Consider the following 22,076-nt stretch of genomic DNA (forward strand, 5'->3'; position numbering starts at 1 on the left):
CCCATTGGTTGTGCGCTCGCCACGTGGCCTCCCCGCGGCGGCACGTGATTCCCTCCCCTCCCCTCCTCCGAGCGCGCGAAGTCGGAACGTTCCGTCGTCGCCGCTCCGTTAACCGTCGTCTCCTCAGCGCTTCCCGCCAAGAAACGGCGACCTTAAGTTAGCCAGGGCTTAGGGGGCCTTCCTCAGGTAGTTTAATCGGTCGCGGGGTTGTTTGTTCGTTTTTATCCACGTCAGCCGACGCGGGACGGTTTTGGTAGGACTCGCCTAAACTGTTCCTCCCCCCCCCCCAAAAAAAAAGCCCCTTCCATGGTCGGTTAAAGGGAAGTGGGGCGGGAATGGGGCTGTGGAAGGTGAGCCTCTGGTCTTGTCGGGATAGCTGCTGACTCCACAACCTTCCCCCAAACTGGAAGCGTAGGAACCAAGGTCCCATCGGCTCCAGTAACAACAGCAATAATAATAACACCACCAATCATAATAATTTTATTATTTGTATGCCGCCCATCTGACTGGATTGCTCCAGCAATAATAATAATAATAATAGGAGCCAAGGTCCCATCAGCTCTAACAACAACAATTTTATTACTTGTATGCTCCCCATCTGACCGGGTTGCCCCAGCCATCATCATCATCATAACAATAATAATTTTATTATTTGTATGCTGACTCCACATCCTTCCCCCAAACTGGAAGCGTAGGAACCAAGGTCCCATCGGCTCCAGTAACAACAACAACAACAACAATAAAACCACCAATAATAATAATTTTATTATTTGTATACTGCCCATCTGACTGGGTTGCTCCAGCAATAATAATAATAATAGGAGCCAAGGTCCCATCGGCTCTAACAACAATTTTATTACTTACGTGTATTCTGCCCATCTGACTGGGTTGCCCCAGCCATCATCATCATAACAACAATAATAACAATCTTATTACAGTGGTACCTCAGGTTACATACGCTTCAGGTTACAGACTCCGCTAACCCAGAAATAGTACCTCGGGTTAAGAACTTTGCTTCAGGATGAGAACAGAAATCGTGCTCCGGCGGCGCGGCGGCAGCGGGAGGCCCCATTAGCTAAAGTGGTGCTTCAGGTTAAGAACAGTTGCAGGTTAAGTATGGACATCCAGAACGAATTAAGTAGTTAACCCGAGGTACCACTGTACTTGTATGCTGACTCCACATCCTTCCCCAAAACTGGAAGCGTAGGAGCCAAGGTCCCATCAGCTTTAATAATAATAATAATAATAATAATAATAATAATAATAATAATTTTATTACCTGTATGCTGCTCATCTGACTGTGTTACCCCAGTCATAACAACAACAACAATTTTATTACTTATATGCTGACTCCACGTCCTTCCCCAAAACTGGAAGTGTAGGAGCCAAGGTCCCACCGGTAATAATAATAATAATAATAATAATAATAATAATAATAATAATAATATTTTATTACTTGTATGCTGCCCATATGACTGGGTTGCCCCAGCCACTCTGGTGCGGCTCCCAACAGAATATATATATAAAAAAAGGTCAGGGGGCCAGTCCCCCCAAAGTTGATAGCCATTGCCATTCAAACGGTGTGTGCACACTGCATCATGGGATTGATTGTGTGGGGCTGGGCTTACCTGCCCCCCCATATTTTATTCAAGTTGGCACCCCTACTGGAAGATATTCTTCCTAATCTCAGGCATAAAGAAGGAGGGCTTTGGGCATTCCTCAGGTAGCTTAATCAGTCGTGGTTTTGTTTGTTTTTCCCACATCAACTGACGCAATGCAGTTTTTGTATGACTCGCCCAAACTCCCCTTTTCCAGAAAAAAAGCCCCTTCCGTGGTCAGTTAAGAAAAAATAAATAAAATGGGGATGTGGGAGGTGAGCCTCTCTTCCTGTCGGGATAGCTGCTGACTCCACATCCCTCCCCAAAACCGAGAGTGTAGGAGCCAAACTCCCATCGGCAATAATAATAATAATAATAATAATAATAATAATAATAATAATAATAATGTTATTACTTGTATGCTGCCCATCTGACTGGGTTGCTCCAGCTGCTCTGGGCAGCTCCCAACAGAATATTAAAAAAATAGGTCAGGGGGCTGGTCCCCCCAAAGTTGATTGGCATTCAAATGGTGTGTGCATGTTGCATCACGTGATTGATTGTGTGGGGCTGGGCTTACCTGTCCCCCATACTTTATTTAAATTGGCACCCCAACTGGAAGATATTCTTCCTAATTTCAGGCCTAAAGAAGGAGGGCTTTGGGGCCTTCATCAGGTAGCTTAATCAGTTGGGTTTGTTCAAGTCAGCAGGGTTTCTCAAACTGTGGTTCCTCTTCACCTGTTTTGGGACTACAACTCCCCATCATCCCTAGCTAGCTTATGGCCTCAAATTCTCTTTATCTTATATACTGCTTTATTTCAAAAATCATGACTAGACTACTGATCCTAAACTGAATAGTTAGTTGCCCAGCCACACCCTCCAGAACCCGCTGCTCTCAACTGCCTCACATTCAAACTCCCTTTCAAATCCGCATCCATTCATCACTCACCACCAGAATTCCACACTCTTATTTTTCCCCTCCCTCCCCCCTTAACATTCCCATAATAATTCTGATACAATTAGCTTAATAACCCTATAACATTCAATATTTTATACACGTTACTCCCTATAACCATACTGTTAGAAGCACATGAGCTTCCCTTTCCTGTTTCCTAGGAAATGGGGGTGAGCAAACTGCAGGTTCTCCATCCCTGTTCTAAAAACCAGATGTCTTCCACCAAATGATCCTGGGAATTGTAGTTTGTTAGGGGTTCTGGGGATTGTAGATCTATGAGAGGGAAGCCACAATGGCACGAATCATTTTGGGGGGAAGTCATGTGCTTTAAAGGTGCATTGGATGCTCTTTAGAACATAGCATCATAGAATTGTAGAGTTGGAAGGGACCCCAAGGGTCATCTATTCCAACCCCCTGCAGTGAATGAATCTCAACTAGATGACCCATGGCCGATGGCCATCCAAGCACTTCTTAAAAACCTCCTAGGAAGGAGAGTCACTGCTTCAGGCCCTAAGGCCCTCTGGAGCAGGAGAAAACAAGCTTGCTCCACGTGACAGCCCTTAGGCTTTAGTTATTGAAAGGGCTGCATGGTGTGGATCTCATATCAGTGTTACGCGAGTGTAAGCAACACATTTCTCTCTCCCCTTTCTCCACATGATGCAGAATTGCAATGGGAAGCAGAAGGCTGGAGTTTGGAGCCCAACCATGGCTGGCTGTGGGCAGGATCCTTGCATTGCCAGGGCTTTGACTAGATGATCCTGGGGATCCCTTCCAACCCTGCCATGCTATGATATCAAGCAGCTAAAGGAACAAATAGATGCTTCTGAAACATTTGAAAATCATAGGAACACTCTCCTCACCAGTGGCTTCTAGCCAGAGCTTGCATCTTCCTTAGGATAGAGGCAGTCCAGAACAAGGGGGGAAGGCTCAGAGTTCAGGTAGGTGGAAATGCCAATTGAGTGCCCTATACTGTAGGAATGCTTCCTTCCTGTGTCCCCCACCCTCATGCGCCAGACTGGTGCTAGCATGGCTGGCCAGATGTCTGCTGGTTCCTCCATTTTCTTTGCAGGGAGGGAGCCTTTCCCCAACATATACTTTGTTCTGGCAAATCCCTGGAAAGTCATGACGACCCTCAGGTACTGGGGCAGAGGGAAGGAAAGGGTCCTTGTGGGGAGTGTGTGGCTTCCAACAAGTGCTTTTCAGAAGCATTGTTCCCTCCAGCAGGGGAGGCTGAGCATAGCCATCACGGCTAATTGTGTTTGATAGGTCTCCATGCAATTGTCTAGCCCTCTTTGAAAGCTATCCCATCCAAGATGCTCTTGTGGCGCATCTGATTCTCCTATGCGTCCTTGCTCCTGCAAGGAGATGACTGTTGTGAGATCCTTTGCTTAACATCTATCTGGGCTGGAAAATATTAAAGAATCAGAGGACTAGTGAGCTTCCCTTGAAGCACAACTGATCAAAAGCAGACAGATATGTTAGCATCTTGATAAAGATGCTCAAATGTCAAAGGATGCTATCATACCCTGCAAGCGTCTCAGAAAAGCTCCCAAGCTGATGGAGAAGAGAGCAGTTAAGTGGTCAGTGGGGCTCCAGGTTGCTCTTTCTGCATCCCACCACAGCCCTTCCAAGTTGCCAAAGAAATCAATGTCACAACAGTTTTTCCCCTCACACCTCCTCCCCATGATCCCTTCTCAGACATATGCTGTGTCTGAACCAGCAGATCCCACCAAACCAAGTAATCGAGGACCCAGTCAGAAAAGGAGTGTGTGCAGTCATACCAGAAATAAGCAAAATAACTAAACAGGTATGAGAAGTCACCCCAGAACTGGCCCTACTGAACACCTTCCAAGATAACAATGCCAATTCACACTAGAAAGAGCTCATAACTCACCGACAGCATACAATTGAATATGCCTAACTTAACCCGACAACCCCCCTCAAACAATACCACTGCAGCCAGCCAAAGATGATCAACCACACCCTAGGCCACCCCAACCTCTCTCCCCACCAAGGAAACATAACAAGCAAATACTGTAGAAAGAGAACTTCCCCAAGTGATGCTGACAGAAAAACCCCAAGCATACACTGAATAAAAGAACTTGAGCTTTGCTACCCCAGTCCCTCTCTCCTGTCCCATCCCCACCACCACCACCCCCTGAGCAGAGATTATTGCTTTTCAGGACTGAGCCATGCATTGCAAACATGTTCTGTGTTTAGCTGTGGCTCCAGTGAAACAATCGTTTCTTTTCTGTTGGTTGGACTGCTTTGTTCCTTGACAGAAAAAAGGTGGTTGGGGTAAAAAGAGTTTGTTGTTGTTTTTTGAAGGGAGAAAAACTGCATGAAACTAGATGCAAATGCTCACATTTTAAAATTTTTGGGTGTTGGTTTAGTTCTTTTGGCAATGGATGTGTAGTTCTTTTGGCAATTGATGAATTCAATTTATGAATTCAAAAAGTTATGTCATGTATGAAGTCAGTCTGGAAATCATACATGGGTCCTCTTACATAGAAGCACTTTCCCTGACCATAGATGTGCAGAGGATAATTGCTGTTTTTAGCAAGGCAACAATGACACTGTGCACATGTGTAATGGCACCCTTTCCTATGTAAGAAACAAAGTTGTTAATTTCCATGGGGCTGCCTCCTACTTCAACTTTATTTGCACTTTTCTTTGGTGTTGGAAAATGTTTAATTGCAGCTAAGCCTGTACAGTTTAAAATATTCATTGCTCATAATGTTACAGTATGACAGTATGCAAGTAAATTAATGCATAATGTTTATAGTTTACAGCACAATCCTATACACATCTTCTCAGAAGTAAGTCCTATTGGGTTCAATGCAGTTTACTCCCAAGTAAGTGGGATTACAGCTGTAACATATAAAGTTTTCATATAACCAATTAATAAAACATATTTTTGTGTATACTGAATATTCTTGATAATACTGTACACACTGTGAATAATACATTTCTTTGTCAGAGAATAATCCCCTAGAAAAGCCTGCTGTATGTTGCTGTTTTTAGTGTCACATTGCAGTTTTCAAAATGCCCAGCAACTCCTCCTGTTGCACTGGCATTTCAAGTATGAGTCAGAAGATTTGGATGAAAGCAGAGTTTTCCATATACAGAACTCCTTCATTGTTCACTGTGGTTTATTTCATCCCACTCATTTAAAAGCCACTATGGGGGGGTCATTTTGTTGTAAATATTTTCTGAAGTCATAGAAATTAATTTTAAAACATTATTGAAACTGCCTGCATCTGATGAAAGAGGGTATTTATTACCCGGTAAGGAGACATTGAGTAGCTGTTAGTCACAGGGCTACAGTCACAGGGACTGTTTTGCTGGTGAATTATATAGCTGTCATGCATCTACCAAAGGAAAGAGCCTGGTTTGTTGGCATCCATCTGTCATATTCCAACTTCCGTTTACCTTTTTTACCACTCACTCTCTGTGTTAAGTTGAGATAGGAATTTATAAATATATTGGGTACTGAGCATTTGAACTCCTGCACAGCTGAGTGTCCTCAATTTGTGGATTAGGTGGTTATTGGAAGAGGAGGAATTTGGATTTGTTAGGCCCTTGGAATGTTTGGGGGCAAGCCAGACCTATACAAGAGGGCCAGGGTCTACCTGAACTTAGAATAAAAAAGGTGGCAGGAACACCTTGTAGCATGATTACAAAGGGAACATTGACAAGAGCTGAGGAATGTCTGGTTTGGAACATAATTTCCACAGAAGAGGGTGGAAAAATTTTATGTTCATTCGGTTGGGAGACGGGTGAAATTAGTTATTGAGAATGCTGGGGCATGTGATAGCAATTGACAGTTAAAACACATGTGCCAAAGATATTTGGCGAGAGACACCATGTATAAGGTGTTTGTTCTCGCTACAAACCTCTGTGCCAAGATGAGCAAGGTTTCTACAGCCCTGCATTATCCAGGGGGTTAACCATGTTAGTCTGTTGCAACAAAAAATTACAAAGCTTGGTTTTGAGGTGCTCTAAAGACGTAACAAATTATTACAGCATAAACCTTTGTGAATTTCAGTCCAGTAATCAAATGATAAAGTGGGCCATGGAAGTTTGGGGGCTTTCTGTGTGCTACCTCTGGTAGAGATCCCAACAGTGGGCTTTTGCTCACTCACACATTCAGTGGACAGAATAGGGAGTCCCATACTGGCAGAGCAACAAGGGCACTGGAAGCCAATGGAGCTCAGCACTACTGAGTGTTGGGACACTTCCAGCCAATCCCAAAAAAACCCTCAGCCCAGTACAAAGAAGGTTTGGACCGCAGCCTAAATAATGAAGTCATATCAAATAAACACAACAAACATAATCAGCTACATAATAATGACCCGCAGACTCAAGAATCTGTCATACATTAGATCTGTTTTCCCTACAGCAAAAGGTTATGCTGCACAGGCTGTGGAGTTTTTTTTATGTATCCCAGTGAAACATGCTACTAAGAGAGACATTTTGATGTGTTCAGTGAGGCACAGAATGAGGCACTAGTGCAGGTGGTGCTAGTGATGATAAACAGTTGCACCAGAATCAAGAAAAAGACCAGGAGATTCCTATGAGAGGTGGACCTCCCCTGTAATGGACTTTGGGAACAACAGAAGATGAGGAAGATGAGTGAGTGTGACCTGTTTTTCATAAGCGCAGCCCCTTCTCATTCCACCCACTGGTGCTTGGGGCCAGAGGCGCTGTAATTCTGCCTTTCAATAAACACATGTTATGTTAATAGACATTGAAGAGAGAAAATGTGTAATAGCTAGAAATGCTTACCCTCTGAGTCATTGTGGTAGCTATTCAGATGAAGCCACTCATGCATATCTCACAATGTGTAAATTTGGTGCCTTTGTGAAACTGCTTTCTGGGTTCTTTTTCTCTTATTATCAGTGGACTCCAGGAGCTGTCTCTTGACTAGCAATGCTTATTAAAGTTCTCAGTATCATGCCACCTACCTGGAGCTTTTATGTATTTGAATGTATTCATTTTTGTTTGCCAAGAAAGTATGAAATAACGCTGCAGTTTGCTTCTTTGTTGTGTTCAGTTACATTTTGTTACCCTGGGACTGACTTTCCCAATCCTGTTTTCAAGCTTTTTCAATGTCTTCTCCGGTTTTCTTTGTTTAAACAAGCCTATGACAGAAACATATTCCCTAATTGTTATCAATCATTCATAAACAAGCAGCACACATGGCATTCCCCCTTTGGCACTCTGCCTCTTTAGTGTATTTCAAAGGCATCTGTTTCCTCAAATTGTCTATTCCCTTTGTTTAGTGCAGCACTGAATTTCTAAGACTAAATAACCCCATATGTTGATTGGAACATTTTCTTTTTCCTTTAAAGGTTTCTGCCTTTTAAAACTCTTCATCCCAAAAGCACAATTTTGGTAATAATTTCCTAGCACTTTTATTCCCAGCTTACGGGTAAATGAAATGGATTTAAGTGTGTTAGTATCTTGGACCCAAGCATACTGCTTAGAAGCAAATTGCTTTGATTTAAATAGGATTGAAGTGTACACTGAGGACCAGTCCTAGTATTAGGCAAAGTGAGGCAGTCCCCTTAGGTGGCACATGCTGTGGGGTAGCATTCTCCTTTATTGGAGGACAAACTGTCCTGCATCCCCTAAACTTACCTGCTGCCCTCATGTTGTGAAGGATACCATTTATGTTGTGAAGGATACTATTCTATTTCTGGTGTTGAAGTAAAAATCAGTTGCCAGCCTACTTGGCTTCTGTATGTGGAATTGTAGTATCTTTGGTTGTGTTGAATGCTGTAATTCCAGTTGCGCAACAGAGATCCACTTATGCAGTAGAACTCCACCCTTCTATTCTCTGCCCTACATCTTCCTGAACACCCTCATAATCAGCTCCAGAGGATTGATTGGAGGACCTTCCAGAGCAGGTTTTGGGGCATGAGTGGAGTTCTGTGTATGCTGCTTGGATACAGCACATAGTCTGTTGCCTCAGATAGTAAAACATTGGCCAGGTCCTGTGTACCCTATATTGTGTTTGAGAATTCTTCTAAGAGAGATGATTCCATCAGTATGGATAATGGGTAGCAATGGGACTTGAGGCTAATAAATAGCAACAACAATGCTAATAAATAGCAACAACAATGCTAATAAATAGCAACAACAATGAGAGCCAGAGGATGGGTAAGTGGGAAGATAGGAAGGAGCTGTTTTCATCAAATTGATATAACAATTCCCTTTTGACTAATATGAGCACAAGCAACATGTCTTGCCACATAGGTTCTTCCAGAGTGTTAGCTCCTTGTGGAGGAAGAAAGAACCTCAGGCAACACAGAAGACATGACTGCTCTGGTAGCTGAATTGAGAGAGGAGAAATCTGTCCTTTTATATCTCAGTCTTATAATAATATTATGAGATAATCAATTACAATTTATATATATTGTTTGTTGGAAATAACTTTTTATAGGAATCAAATCAACCAAGGATTTTTCTGGCGTGTTAAACTGCAGCATGGCATAATTACATTTCTATTCTCCTGCTTTCTTTACATTGATTCAACAAGAGTAGGCAATTACTGAGTTCACAGTGAGTGAATGGATTCTGCTAGATGCCATGAACTTTAAGATAATATTTACCAAATTGTTAAAGGTTTACTTTTTTCAACTGAAAACCAATTTTGGAGCTATTATTTGAGAACATACTATATTTTGCAGAAATGATTCTTAAGTGCAATGTCGTGGTATAATAATGGAAATGTATTTGCATTTTTATCATGTCATATAATGTTTGTATTTCCAAAACTATAATAAGTATTAAGGGACATGCCACATTAGGGCTTATTTTGTCATTGTGCATGAAAAACATTGGTAGACTTACAAAACCTTGCAGAAAATTGGGCAAGGCACCCATTTCAGAATCACTCAAACAAAGATTTATAATTTGGCATAATATTTGAACTTTGATTATTTTATAATTTGGAATGTTTTTAATGTGGCTTTTATTGGATTGTTAAATTGGAAAACTTTATAAATATTTTTTTAAAAGAGACCCACAATTTCAATATACACGTGAGAGAGACAGCATATGCCTGTTCTATCCCCTATACATCTGGAGTAAGTTTTAGCTTGGTTACTATTTTCCCTCCTTGAAAAGTGTATCGAGCCAAAGGAGGATGTTGTATGAGGAACACTTTCCACTTCCTGTTTCAGTTTTTTATACTCTTCAGCTTTATTTACTCTTCAAAGCTCAGATCAGCACCTGAGCTGCTAATCCTTTTCTCACTTCCCCTTTCAGCTCTATGTGCTAATCAAGGCTCACATTGGCACTTTAGTAGCTGAAGAGAAAGAACAGCTAGTGAGTGGTAGAGGGAAACCAGGGGATGGGGGAGGAAGACAGTGACTCAATGAGACAAAGAGGCGGTTAGGAGGGAGGGGGTGTTAGTGAGAGAAGGCACACATATACACACAGATCAAATCCAATGAAATGGATCCTCTTGAAATTGCATATTTTTATGGATTCCCTCCTCCAAACCACTATCAAATCACTGGTCACATCTATTTCTATTCCCTGAACTTTTAATCTCCAGTGCTTTGTGTTATCAGGTGCCATGCAAAAGTCATAAATAAATCATTGAAATCTAAAGCTGTAATGAGAGATGTGGGAGGTAAGATTGAGGGATTAGTGGCCCAAATTAATTTATTTCCCCCTAATTTATTTATTTATAAGGTGCACTTTTAAAAAATAATAATAATAGTGAAGTGGTATATAACGTATCAGAATAAAATCAGCAAAACAATTTCCCCAAACTCATCATTTAAAACATTAATACAGTGGTACCTTGGGTTAAGAATTTAATTCGTTCTGGAGGTCCATTCTTAACTTGAAACTGTTTTTAACCTGAGGTACCACTTTAGCTAATGGGGCCTCCCGCTGCGCCGCTGTCGCGCGATTTCTGTTCTCATCCTGAAGCAAAGTTCTTAACCCAAGGTACTATTTCTGGGTTAGCGGAGTCTGTAACCTGAAGCATCTGTAACCTGAAGCGTCTGTAACCCGAGGTACCACTGTATTAATTGTATGATTACTTGAGGACACAGTAGAGGCATTTGAAGTAAGACTTTTTTGCTACCCTTATTGCCATATTGTAGGTGGGATTGTGTGCTCTAACCAGAGCTTGGTTGGCTTCAGATCAAGGTTTATGCCACTGGCGCTCTCTCGCTGTGTGTGTGTGTGAGTCAGTCAGTCAATCAATCAATCAATCAATCAATCAATTTATATACTACCCTATACCCAGAGGTCTCAGGGCAGTTCACAGAACAAAATCAGAATATAAAACCACAAAATACAGTGGTGCCTCGCAAGACGAAAATAATCCATTCCGCGATTCTCTTCGTCTAGCGGTTTTTTCGTCTTGCGAAGCAAGCCCATTGACAGCTTAGTGGATTAGCGCTACAGCTGTCAAGCGGCTTCCAGCGATCAGCTGTTAAGCGGCTTATCAGCGGAACAGCTGATAAGCGGCTTAGTGGCTTAAGAAAAGGGCGAAAAAAGCGGGAAAAACCCGCGGGGGGATGCAAGATTTTTTTCGTCTTGCGAAGCAACCCCATAGGGGAATTCGTTTTTCGAAGCGCCTCCAAAACGGAAAACCCTTTCGTCTAGCGGGTTTTTCGTCTTGCGAGGCATTTGTCTTGCGGGGCACCACTGTATATAATCAAATTAAAAACAACAATCCAATAACCCCCCCCCCAAAAAAAACCCAACGACCCACATTTGAAAAGGACATAGGCTCTAGCCATCATCCATCCTGTTTTGTTACATGCAACTTCCTAGAATACCAGTAGGCACTGCAGATTCCACAACATCAGAGAGGGTGCTCAGAAGCGATCATGCCACATCTCCCCATTCTACAGCAGGATGAGAAACTTGACAGGATCACCTGTTCTGTCCATTGGAAAATCTCTCAAAAGCATTCAGGAATCCATCAGGATCTGTAAGTCTCCAATGGCAAATAATCTTAATAAACTCCACCCTTACAGAGGAGGATAGCTGTTGTGAGCTGAAACTTCACTGGGAAATTTACCTCTACCCTGCTTTTAAAAAGGGATATACTATTGCCCCACACATTCTTGCAATTGCGCCCATGGATTTAATACTCTGGGGCTGAAATTGCTGGTTTAGTGTATGTTCAAGAAAAGATTGTGGGGTATACCCGTTTAAACTCTGGTGCTTATGGGAAGTCTAGTGGCAGTATCCTATTTTCCCCCTGCAACTGCAACTGATATTCATATTGCCTCTGATGCTAGGGAATATACAGGCAGTATCACTAGCAGCCATTGTCCTCCATGAATTGGTCTTTGTAAGAGCCCTTTTAAAACATTGATTCTTAGTGTTAGCATCATAGACAACTTGGAAGTAAATATTTACTTTTCACATAGCATCTGTTCCTGTGTCTCTATATACAGCTTGGATCCGTAGTCCTTTGTCTGGAAGGTACAACTGGCAAGTTTGCAGCTAGCTGGGAGAAGGAAATTGTATCTGCTTTGAAAGAAATTAGATCCCGTGTTTTGTTGGTTCTGGCAGCAGTTGGCAAGTTAGATTTACACCACCAAACACCTTATTAAAGTTAATGACTGTGAGCAATAAGAGTAGATTAATTGGTTTTCATATGAATTTTGTTGTAAACTTTCAGTGTGGCATATTATCCATGCACAGTGTTTATGCACCATTTTTGAGCAATTTCACTGTAATTTCCCCTTAAATTAAATCTGCAGAAGTGGTTAGACTCTGTACAATATGAACTACCCAACAATAGATAGTACGGGTAATGCATAAAAAAACATCCTGTGTATTTTTCTGGTCTAGAGAAAATGAGTCATAGGCATAATTGGTTGAGCAGGTCAGTATCAGCTACTGAACTGAACATTTTAAACGTGGCTTTAGAGTTATTTGCTCAGAGGATATTTTGGTAAATCCTGCTGTTCCTATGAATTAGCTTATTTATTCAGAAGAATTGAGTGTACCGTATTCTGCTTTGCATATATTTCATTTAGGAATAGGGCCATTGCTGTTCAATATCCTATTTGATTCCGTTCCACTTTTCAGCCAGGAAACCTGCTTAGAAATAAAAATTGCTCCAATATGTGGAGTTGTCTGTGGCAGTCCTTTCTGATCTTTGACTGTCGATGTCAAACATTTCCAGGCTCTTATCTCCACTGGCAGGGAGAAGAGGGAGCTGCAGGTGTTATTCAGGGGCCAAGACCCTTGTATGAACAGTTACTGGGTATGAATTACAGTTCCTAATGTTTCAGTTGTAGGCACTTTTTCATTATTAACCTTTCTGTTTTGCCTGATGGAGAGTTCTGTCTCGAAAGCTTGCGTAACCCTATGCAAGCCGAAAGATACCTGAATTATTTTGTTTCTATGATACTTTGTAGATAATAATTTGCAATGCACGACAGAGGGAGGATGTGCTTTGTCTGCTGAAGCAACTGTGTTGAGCTAAAGACAATGCTGGACCTGAAGTTGAGCAACCCTGAGTGCATCCAAATATGCATACTTTGAGTGGTGAAGCCCCTGTGTGAATGCACTCAAAAAGTGCAATTTTCTCTCCAGGATCAAGAAGAACAGTTCTGTGTGATTAGGGCAGAAACCAGCTGTATACTGTGCTAGGATGGGGTGGAGAGCCTTTTTCAGTCCGAAGACTGAATTCCCTTCTGGGGGTCAAATGCCAGTGGTGGGTGTGGCCAGAAGCAAAATTGGGTGGAGCAATGGATGTAAATTTTAGCTTTAGTAGCTAAAATTTTAACTTTAATTTTAGTAGGCTGCTTTCTACATGCATTCACACAATTACTTCTCTGTCTTCCCACCAGGCAAGTGAGAGGCATTATCAGAGTTCACAGGCACATTTTAACCAGGCGAAGCATAGCCAATAGGGGTTTGGTCTAGGGAGTATCCTGAGGGCCTGGCAGAGAGGTTTGGAGGGCCAGATTCTCCTCTCCAGAGCACTTGTGATGTTCTGTACTGCACTGTTGTTGTTACTTCACTCTTCTGCCAAAGACCTTGGGATAGCACATGAGAAAAGGCCAGTGTCAAAATATAAGACTATGATATAATACACAGTTGAAAATGTTGACATGGAGAGGATGGGGGGGACGTCTCGAGATTCAGAGAAATCTCTATATGGATATATATTTGGCTTTGTTATAAATTTATATCTGTAAAATCAAATAAAAACAATAAAAGGCCAGTGTCAGATGTTGGCATCATCAGGCAACTGCCAAGGCCCCACGCAGAAACAGAGAAGCCCTTGCAAACCCAGAAGACTCTTGGTCATAATTTCTTCTCCTCCCTGCTCTCTCTGTTCACCTTCCCTTTGGAAGCACTGACAAGAATAAGTAGCAATAGCATCAGGGCCAGCCCAAGACATTTTGCAGGAACAATGGGGGAATCAAGTCAACCTTGCCTGATGGGAAGTCAAAGGCTGTTTTGGGTGGGCGCACCCTGAATCACACTGAGCAGGGGCAGAGCCCAGGAGACCCCAGAGGGCAGCCCCGGGCAGTTCCTCTCTAGGGATGAGAGGAGACCAGCAGTGCCTCCTATTCACCAAGAGGCCACTGTAGAGGCGGCATGTGGGGGGGCTGCCAAGGAGGTAGATCTGGCCTCCAAGGAGCACGCTGTAACCATTATTGCAGCAGCGAGCAATGCTTTCCTTGGGGGCCAAATCTGCCCCTGTGGATCTTGCCACCCAAGACAGTCACCTCACCTTGCCTCATGGGTGGGCTGGCTCTGAGTAGCATTCTCCACTTGCTCTGATCTCCCACTTTGGAATGTGGTACAGGTTTAGCTTAAAGGTAAAAGCCAGGAAAAAGGCAGCCATGGCACTGGTGAGGAGAAAGTAAGTCCAGTCAGGAAGGGGACCCCACCAAGGGCATCTTGCTCATATAGGGAAGTTTTTAATGTTTGATGCTTTACTGTGGTTTTCTAATTTGTTGGAAGCAGCCCAGAGTGGCTGGGGCAACCTGGTCAGATCAGTGGCATATAAATTATTATTATTATTATTATTATTATTATTATTATTATTATTATTACTACTACTACTACTACTATCATTTCCTTCCCCTCCGTCCCAAAAACAAGTTGATACAATGTGACCTAAGGTCACCTTTGTGACCAAATCTTTATATTCCAGACTGGTCTCCACACATCTCGGTGTGTTTTTTAATGTAATTTACAGTGGTACCTCAGGTTACATGTGCTTCAGGTTACAGACTCCGCTAACCCAGAGATATTACCTCGGGTTAAGAACTTTGCTTCAGGATGAGAACAGAAATTGTGCTCCGGCAGCACGGCGGCAGCGGGAGGCCCCATTAGCTAAAGTGGTACCTCAGGTTAAGAACGGACCTCCAGAACGAATTAAGTCCTTAACCCGAGGTGCCACTGTATTTAAAAACCTCAAAACAAATTAGGAACCAAAAAACATCACTTTCAATAAACTTGTAAGCAGCATTTCAATAAATAAAAGGCAGAGCACCTGCCTCTAGCACTTAGGGAGTAGAGGTCAAGCCCAGTGACTTTAAAGCATTAGATTCACTATCTAGCAAAAGCATTGAGAAGACAGAGAAACTCTGTTTATTCCACATCAGTTTTAAAAATATGGCAAGCCCTCTTCTTTATTTTTTTTAAAGGATAGCTATATTCACTCTTGGGTTCAAACCCCTGCTCAGCCATGAAGCTTACTGGGCATCTTAGTGTTTTTCAATCTAACCTGCCTTACAGGGTTGCTGTGAAACTAATATGGTATAATTCCCCATATGCTGACTTGAATTCCATGGTAAAATTGTGGTGCTTACTGCGGTTGGCACTCCAATAGGCTTTGAACATGGAAAGGCTCCATCCAAGTTAACAGTCATGTTAGCTTCCATCAGAACAGGATGAAACATGATAAAATGACTTTATATTTAAATCTAAGCCTGAAATCCTGAAACCATTTGCTGAAAGAAATACCATTGAGATCATTTAATTGTGTATTTGTTTCAGTGCAACTGCTGGTGACTTAAATCTTGTGGGCTTGTGGTTAGGTTAGCTAAATACTGGAGAAAATGTGTGTCTGCCCTCTTCCCCTAAACATTCCAACATTGTTAAAGAAGATGAGACTTAATTAGTTTTGTCCTCAAATTTCTATGATTCATACTGTGGAATTTCAACTATTTGTCTGAGACAGAATTCTTTTGAAAATAATGAGCTCAGAAAATTGCAAATGGTTTTTAGAAACAAGCATCTCAGTTTGCAGCTTGAGATATTTGCACATTATTAAGAAGCTGACTTAGTTGATCTTTTGGGGGGAAAAACTTTTCTGATGCAGTTTGGCTATCCACATCATAAATCACCTTTAAAGTACATTTATAAGCTCAGTTCTGTTTTATCTTCACATTTGAAAGACATCAAGAACCAAATCTCTCCTAAAGTTACCTGCATAGCATATCCAGAGAAACTAAGAAGAGCAGTGAATGCTTTCTAATGTGCAATGCAATAGAAATATTACCATACTTTTCCATGTACTGTATAAGACATGGGGTTTTTTACTCTAAAATTATGTTCCAAAACTTGCCTCGTCTTATACAAGGATAGTGAATGGAGTGGACGGGTAATTAGCTGCAGCTGCAAGCAGGAGCTTATCAGTGATGATTGGTGGCTGCTAGAAGGGCTGCTTTGGATTGGCTGCTGCTTATCTTAATTGGGCTAGTGATTGCAGCAAACACTGCTGTTGATTGGCTGTCGCCGCCACGATTGGTGGCTGCTGTTTTGGGAACACGCGCAATTGCCAGTGGACAGCTTTTCTCAGTCGGGTAAGAATTTTTTTGCTAAGGAAAGGTCTGTTTGTGACTGGCTGTCGCTGTGGCAAGTGGGCAATTGTCTGCTGCTTAACAACTCTGAGCCATCTCCCTCCTCCCATTTTCTTAAATTTGAGTCCCCCAAAACAGGGGGCATCTTATAGATGGGGGGGTCTTATAGATGGAAAAGTACAGTAATTGATCCCAGAAAATGCCGTTATCAAAGACAAAAGGCTGGGAGTATGAACAACCGCAGCATGGGTACAGATTTTGCTTGTAGCACCAAAGCTGTGGGGTGAGTGGTTATTCTGTTGCTTGTAATGAGTCCTAGTTCTTTGGAAATAGCAAAGGACCTCAAGCAAAAACACTGGCAAGCATTTAAAAGCTCAAGCCAAGGGTTTCCAGGTACCATCTCAATGCGTTTGGATGAGTTTCCTGTCTGACGCTGCAGAATGGTACAGACATCATATATGCTCTTAAGCCTTTTGTAGTTAATTTTCACATACCAGAAGACCCGTCTAAAGTTCATTGCTAAACATTTCTTGCACAGGAAGGTTCCTGGCTCTTTGAAGGAAGCAGTGGTTTGCCTTTGATTAAAGAAACCATCATTTGATCCAGATGATTAAAACTGAGGTTTGGTTTCTCAAGTTGATCTTTCTTTGGCAAAGTGGTCTTCCACCATGGCTCACCGCAATAATAGCATTCCTACTTAATGAACATTAAAAACCTGAGCATAGTGTTAACTATAATGCTGATACAATTGGAATTCAACACATTCTTGATGTTTCTTCAGTTGTTTCAATGCTCTGTCTAAAAAGATAAGCTGGTTGATTCATGTTTAACTAAGGCTGAGGTTTCTCTCTCAGCCTAACCTACCTTTCACAGGGTTGTTGGGAGGATCAACTCAGTAGTATCACCAGAAAAAATATTAGGCTAAGCAAAGGGAAGGAAGCAAGCTTTGTTTCACGAGTTTCGTTTGTAAAAGAGAAAAGCATCCAAATGGTCTATTCTCTACTGCCAATTTTCTCTTAAGTAAATCCCATTGATGTTGATAGAATTACCATATTTTTTGCTCTATAAGACTTCACGTTTTCCCTCCTAAAAAGTAAGGGGAAATGTGCGTACGTCTTATGGAGCGAATGCAGGCTGCGCAGCTATCCCAAAAGCCAAAACAGCAAGTGGGATTGCTGCTTTCACTGCGCAGGGATCCCTCTTGCTGTTCTAGCTTCTGAGATTCAGAATTTTTTTTTCTTGTTTTCCACCTCCCAAAACTAGGTGCGTCTTGTGGCCTGGTGCGTCTTATAGAGTGAAAAATATGGTAACTTTCAAGTAAGCATGCTAAGGATTGCATCTTTATTTTAATTTCTAATTTTTCTGCTGCTTCTTTGGCAATCACTTGCAGCTGACTAAGATTATCTTCTATAAACATGGTTTTAACAATGAGTCCGTAAGTGACTGTGGAGGCCAATTCTGGATCCACATGTTCTTCCACAGTGGGGACATTGGTTTCTGGGCAGGAGTTGATCACGGTGTGGATTTGTCAAGCGTTCCTTCCTCTTAGCACATTTCTCCCTTGTGTCCTGAGTTCGAACTTCTTCAAAGTCCATGACACCTTTGGTAAAGGCTGTTCTGCAACTGGAGTGCTCGCAGGCCAGTGCTTCCCAGTTGTCAGTGTTTATACTACCTTTTTAAAAAATTGCCTTGAGATAGTCTTTAAACTTCCTTTGTTGACCACCAGCATTACGCTTTCCAACTTAAAGTTGAGAATAGAGTAGTTGCTTTGGAAGACGATAATCAGGCATCCACACAACGTAAGTCCAATAACGTTGATGTTGAAGAATAATTTCTTCAACACTGGTGATCTTTGCTTCTTCCAGTACACTGGTATTAGTTTGCCTGTCTTCCCAAGTGATGCTTAAAAATTTTTGGAGACACCGTTGATGGACTCTTTCGAGGAGCTGGAGATGGTGTTTATAAGTGGTCCATGTTTCATAAGCATACAATAAGGTTGGTAATACAATAGCTTTCTAAACAAGCATTTTGGTTTCCCTGCAAATGTCTCGGTCCACAAACGCTCTGCATAATGTCTGTGTGAAACATATTTTTTTCCTTTTAGAAAACATAGGACTCTGTGCAGTGGGGGTCGGGCTACTTTTTAGGGGGCTATTGGGTCCCCCTTAGTGCAACCTATAAAAATAAAAATGGGAGTTGTCATGTACATGAATTTGAAAGCAAGATAAGAATGATGTAAATAAAAAAAATGTAATCTTTCTTAGTTATCATCTTGTTCTGGAATTGAACTCATCCTCATCTTGTCACTGCAAATCCAGATTGTCACATTGCACTTGTAACAGATTAATCTACCCTGCCTAAAATCTTACTGACTAGCAACTTTTGTCAAGTGGTACATGATTCCCCACCCCACCCCCTTTAGTACTTCTAACAGGTCTTCGAAAAATGTTGCCGTTTGAAGATACGGAATATAGTAGTAAAGTGCAATATGTTCTGCCATTTAATAAGGAACAGAAACATATTTTGATTGCCCCTCAATATAGAATTAATAAAATAAAGGAAGATACAATTTATTTTGAATAATACTACAATCCCATCTGCAAGCTTCCGCTTCTGGTGAATAATGATATTATTAAAAAGAAAAACTGAAACAAAATTAAACTTTTCAAAAGCCTAGGGTTTGTTTATGTCAAATGAGTATTTGTTAAGGGACCTGATTTTATTCACTAGAAGGGAAATTGCCACACATGAGATTTATTTGTCTCGAATCTAGCTTTTCAGTCTCTTAAGGGGAACATCTGTGAAACATACGGGATAAGACTTGCTAAAATATTGTGGGAACATGGACGTATGCTTCCTGTTGCAGAAAATTATTTATTGATTTAAATGCTTGTGCAACAGTTGGCAGGTGATCAAAAAATGTTACAACCTGATGTGTTGACAGCATTTGAAACGCAAAGTCCATCTTCCACTGACATCTGCCATACAGGCCAAAGGCTCCCCACTCCCCCCAGTGCCTCCTCCTCCTCCTCCTCCTACCTTGCGGTGTTGCATGTGTTTGTGGTTTCAGTTTGACAGGATCTATTCCAAATACTGCACTGAATTCAACAGTTTGCAATAGAAGCGTTTTGTGGGAATAAAAATAGCCATCTCTGGCCACTTTCCCTCATGTAGTTTTTTCCCATGCCTTTCTGTTTACTTAACTTTCAACCCGATGTTGCAGTTAATCAGCTATGCTGAGAGAAATCCTTCTGATTTCATTACATTTTTGTTGCCATTTACCCCCCCCCCCAGCTTAATGTTAGTTCCCATAACCTTTAAGTGCCAGAATTAGTCAAACATCAGAACAGAAGAATTCCCAGTGCACTAGTGGAAGTTGGGGAAATGTGCTCAGCTAAGGCTTAAAAAAAACAACGGGATGATTTCAACAGCCAGTGTAATTTGTTTTTTTCTGGGACAGGGTGGGTGCTGGTAGAAATGACAGCTGGTGGACTTACAGAAGTACACTTTAAGATTTATATACTAGCTCAAACCACTATGAAACATACTGGGTCAAATTCTTAAAACTACATATAGATCGACACTGTGTATGTGTTCTTGTGCGAGATTTATATATAAATATATTTCCCCTTAGAGCAGCTCATCAGTTCTCAGGGGAACTGCATTTTCATTTGCATTCCCAGCATTCTCAACGGTCTTGCTACATCTGCATTTGTAATTTTGCCATTTTTCACGTTGAGCAAGAAAAAAATGGCTTGGATCACTTTTCATGATATAAATAAACCAGCAGCCGAGTAGATCATAACATATCCAAGAAAAACATTTCCTCTTCCAACCTGTCCTCTTCCTTGCATGCCATGTGCTATTCTTCCCTTCCCCACCACAAGTCATTGCCTGCCCACTCCTTAGTCACAAACATTTAACAACAGTTCCCACTTTGTCTTATTCCCCCCCTCCACCTTTTCTCTGTTAGTTAATTGTCAGCTCATGCTTCAAGATTAAACTTCCTGCTAAGATGCATCCATTCTACAAACCCAGCCTTTCCCAGCTAAGTGCTCTAAAGATGTTTGTGGATTACTACCACCATTCCTGAGCACTGGACATGCTGGCTGAGGCTAGTGGGAATTGTAGTACAAAACACTAGATTGGGGGAGGTTGCTTAACTCCATTACTTGGGTGTGTTTCAATTAAGGTATTTAATTAAGTTGAATTTAATTACATTTTATTGAGAAGGTATGACAAGACTCCCTGTGCTTTCTTTTGAAGAACGGATTATTTAACAACCCAGTTTTTCCAGTTGCTGAGGTACAATTTTGCAATGGTCCAAAATGCAGAAATATTTCTAAAAATCATCAGTGTTCAATGCAAGAGGTTTATATATTTGTATACTTTGTGGAGGGGATGCGGGTGGCGCTGCGGGTTAAACCACAGAGCCTAGGACTTGCCAATCAGAAGGTCGGCGGTTCGAATCCCCACGATGGGGTGAGCTCCTGTTGCTTGGTCCCTGCTCCTGCCAACCTAGCAGTTCGAAAGCACATCAGAGTGCAAGTAGATAAATAGGTACCGCTCCAGCGGGAAGGTAAACGGTGTTTCTGTGTGCTGCTCTGGTTCACCAGAAGTGGCTTAGTCATGCTGGCCACATGACCCGGAAGCTGTACACCGGCTCCCTCAGCCAATAAAGCAAGATGAGCGCCGCAACCCCAGAGTCGGTCACAACTGGACCTAATGTTCAGGGATCCCCTTTACCTATACTTTCTGAAGAGCAAAACATTTATAGTGATAAAGAATAGCAGTGTGTAATATACATGGCATTAAATATGAATAAATCAAAGTCAGAAAGCACATGATGGGAAAAGTCTACCATTATAACAGACCCTCCAACTGTTCCTATTTTCCAGGGACAGTCTTCGATTTACAGAAGCCATCCCAGTTTCTGATTTGCTCCAAGAATGTCCCACTTTTCCTTAGGACATCCCTATTTTCATCAGAAAAATGTTGGAGGATATGGAGTTATCTGACGCCCGAGGCATCTGAAGACCCCCAAGCAATCTGAAGGCAGTTTTAAATGTTTAATTTTTAAAATGTTTTTATATGTTGGAAGCCACCCAGAGTGTAATAGTAATATAGTAGTAGTAGTAGTAGTAGTAGTAATAATATTTATACCCTGCCTATCTGACTGGGCGAAGTATTATTGAATAGGATGTCCCTATTTTCATCAGAGAAATGTTGGAGGGTATGTTATAACAATAATCTAGCTTAGTAGTTAGAACACTACATCAAGTGTGATTAGCTTGATGCTTGTTCCCTCTTTCAAGCTGCGGAGAAATTACCTGAGGGCCAAGTAAGACCAACTATTGGTCCATCTATCTCAGACCCATCAACACTGATTGATACCATTTTTCCAGGGTTTCAGGCCAGGTTCTTTCCCAGCCCAACTTGGAAATACCAGAAATTGAATCTGAGACCTTCTGTGTGCAGCTTGTGCTCTACGGCTGAGCTATGGTTCGTCCCATAAATACCACTGGAAATTGAATTACAGTATTTTATCTGCATGCCGTTAAGTTTATACCGTCACAAGGCAAATTAAGTACACCATATAATAAAACTAGTGTTGAGCATTTTGACACAAAGCTTCTGAGAATCCGTGGGTGGTTTGCCAGAAGATATGAGTAATGTATTTTGTAAAAGTTATAAGCTTAATGCCCTTTC

At 41.7% G+C, this 22,076-nt stretch overlaps 1 long non-coding RNA gene across 1 annotated transcript; it reads left to right on the top strand.

Moving 5' to 3' along the window:
• Window positions 1–36: 36 nt before the first annotated feature.
• On the top strand, window positions 37–12,664 carry LOC309380665. The gene is made up of 3 exons (XR_014173001.1): window positions 37–186; window positions 11,356–11,515; window positions 11,988–12,664. It is a non-coding gene; the product is annotated as an uncharacterized lncRNA (long non-coding RNA).
• Window positions 12,665–22,076: the final 9,412 nt, after the last annotated feature.

The sequence above is a fragment of the Podarcis melisellensis genome, assembly GCF_964234715.1.
Source record: "Podarcis melisellensis genome assembly, chromosome: 11".
NCBI lineage: Eukaryota > Metazoa > Chordata > Lepidosauria > Squamata > Lacertidae > Podarcis > Podarcis melisellensis.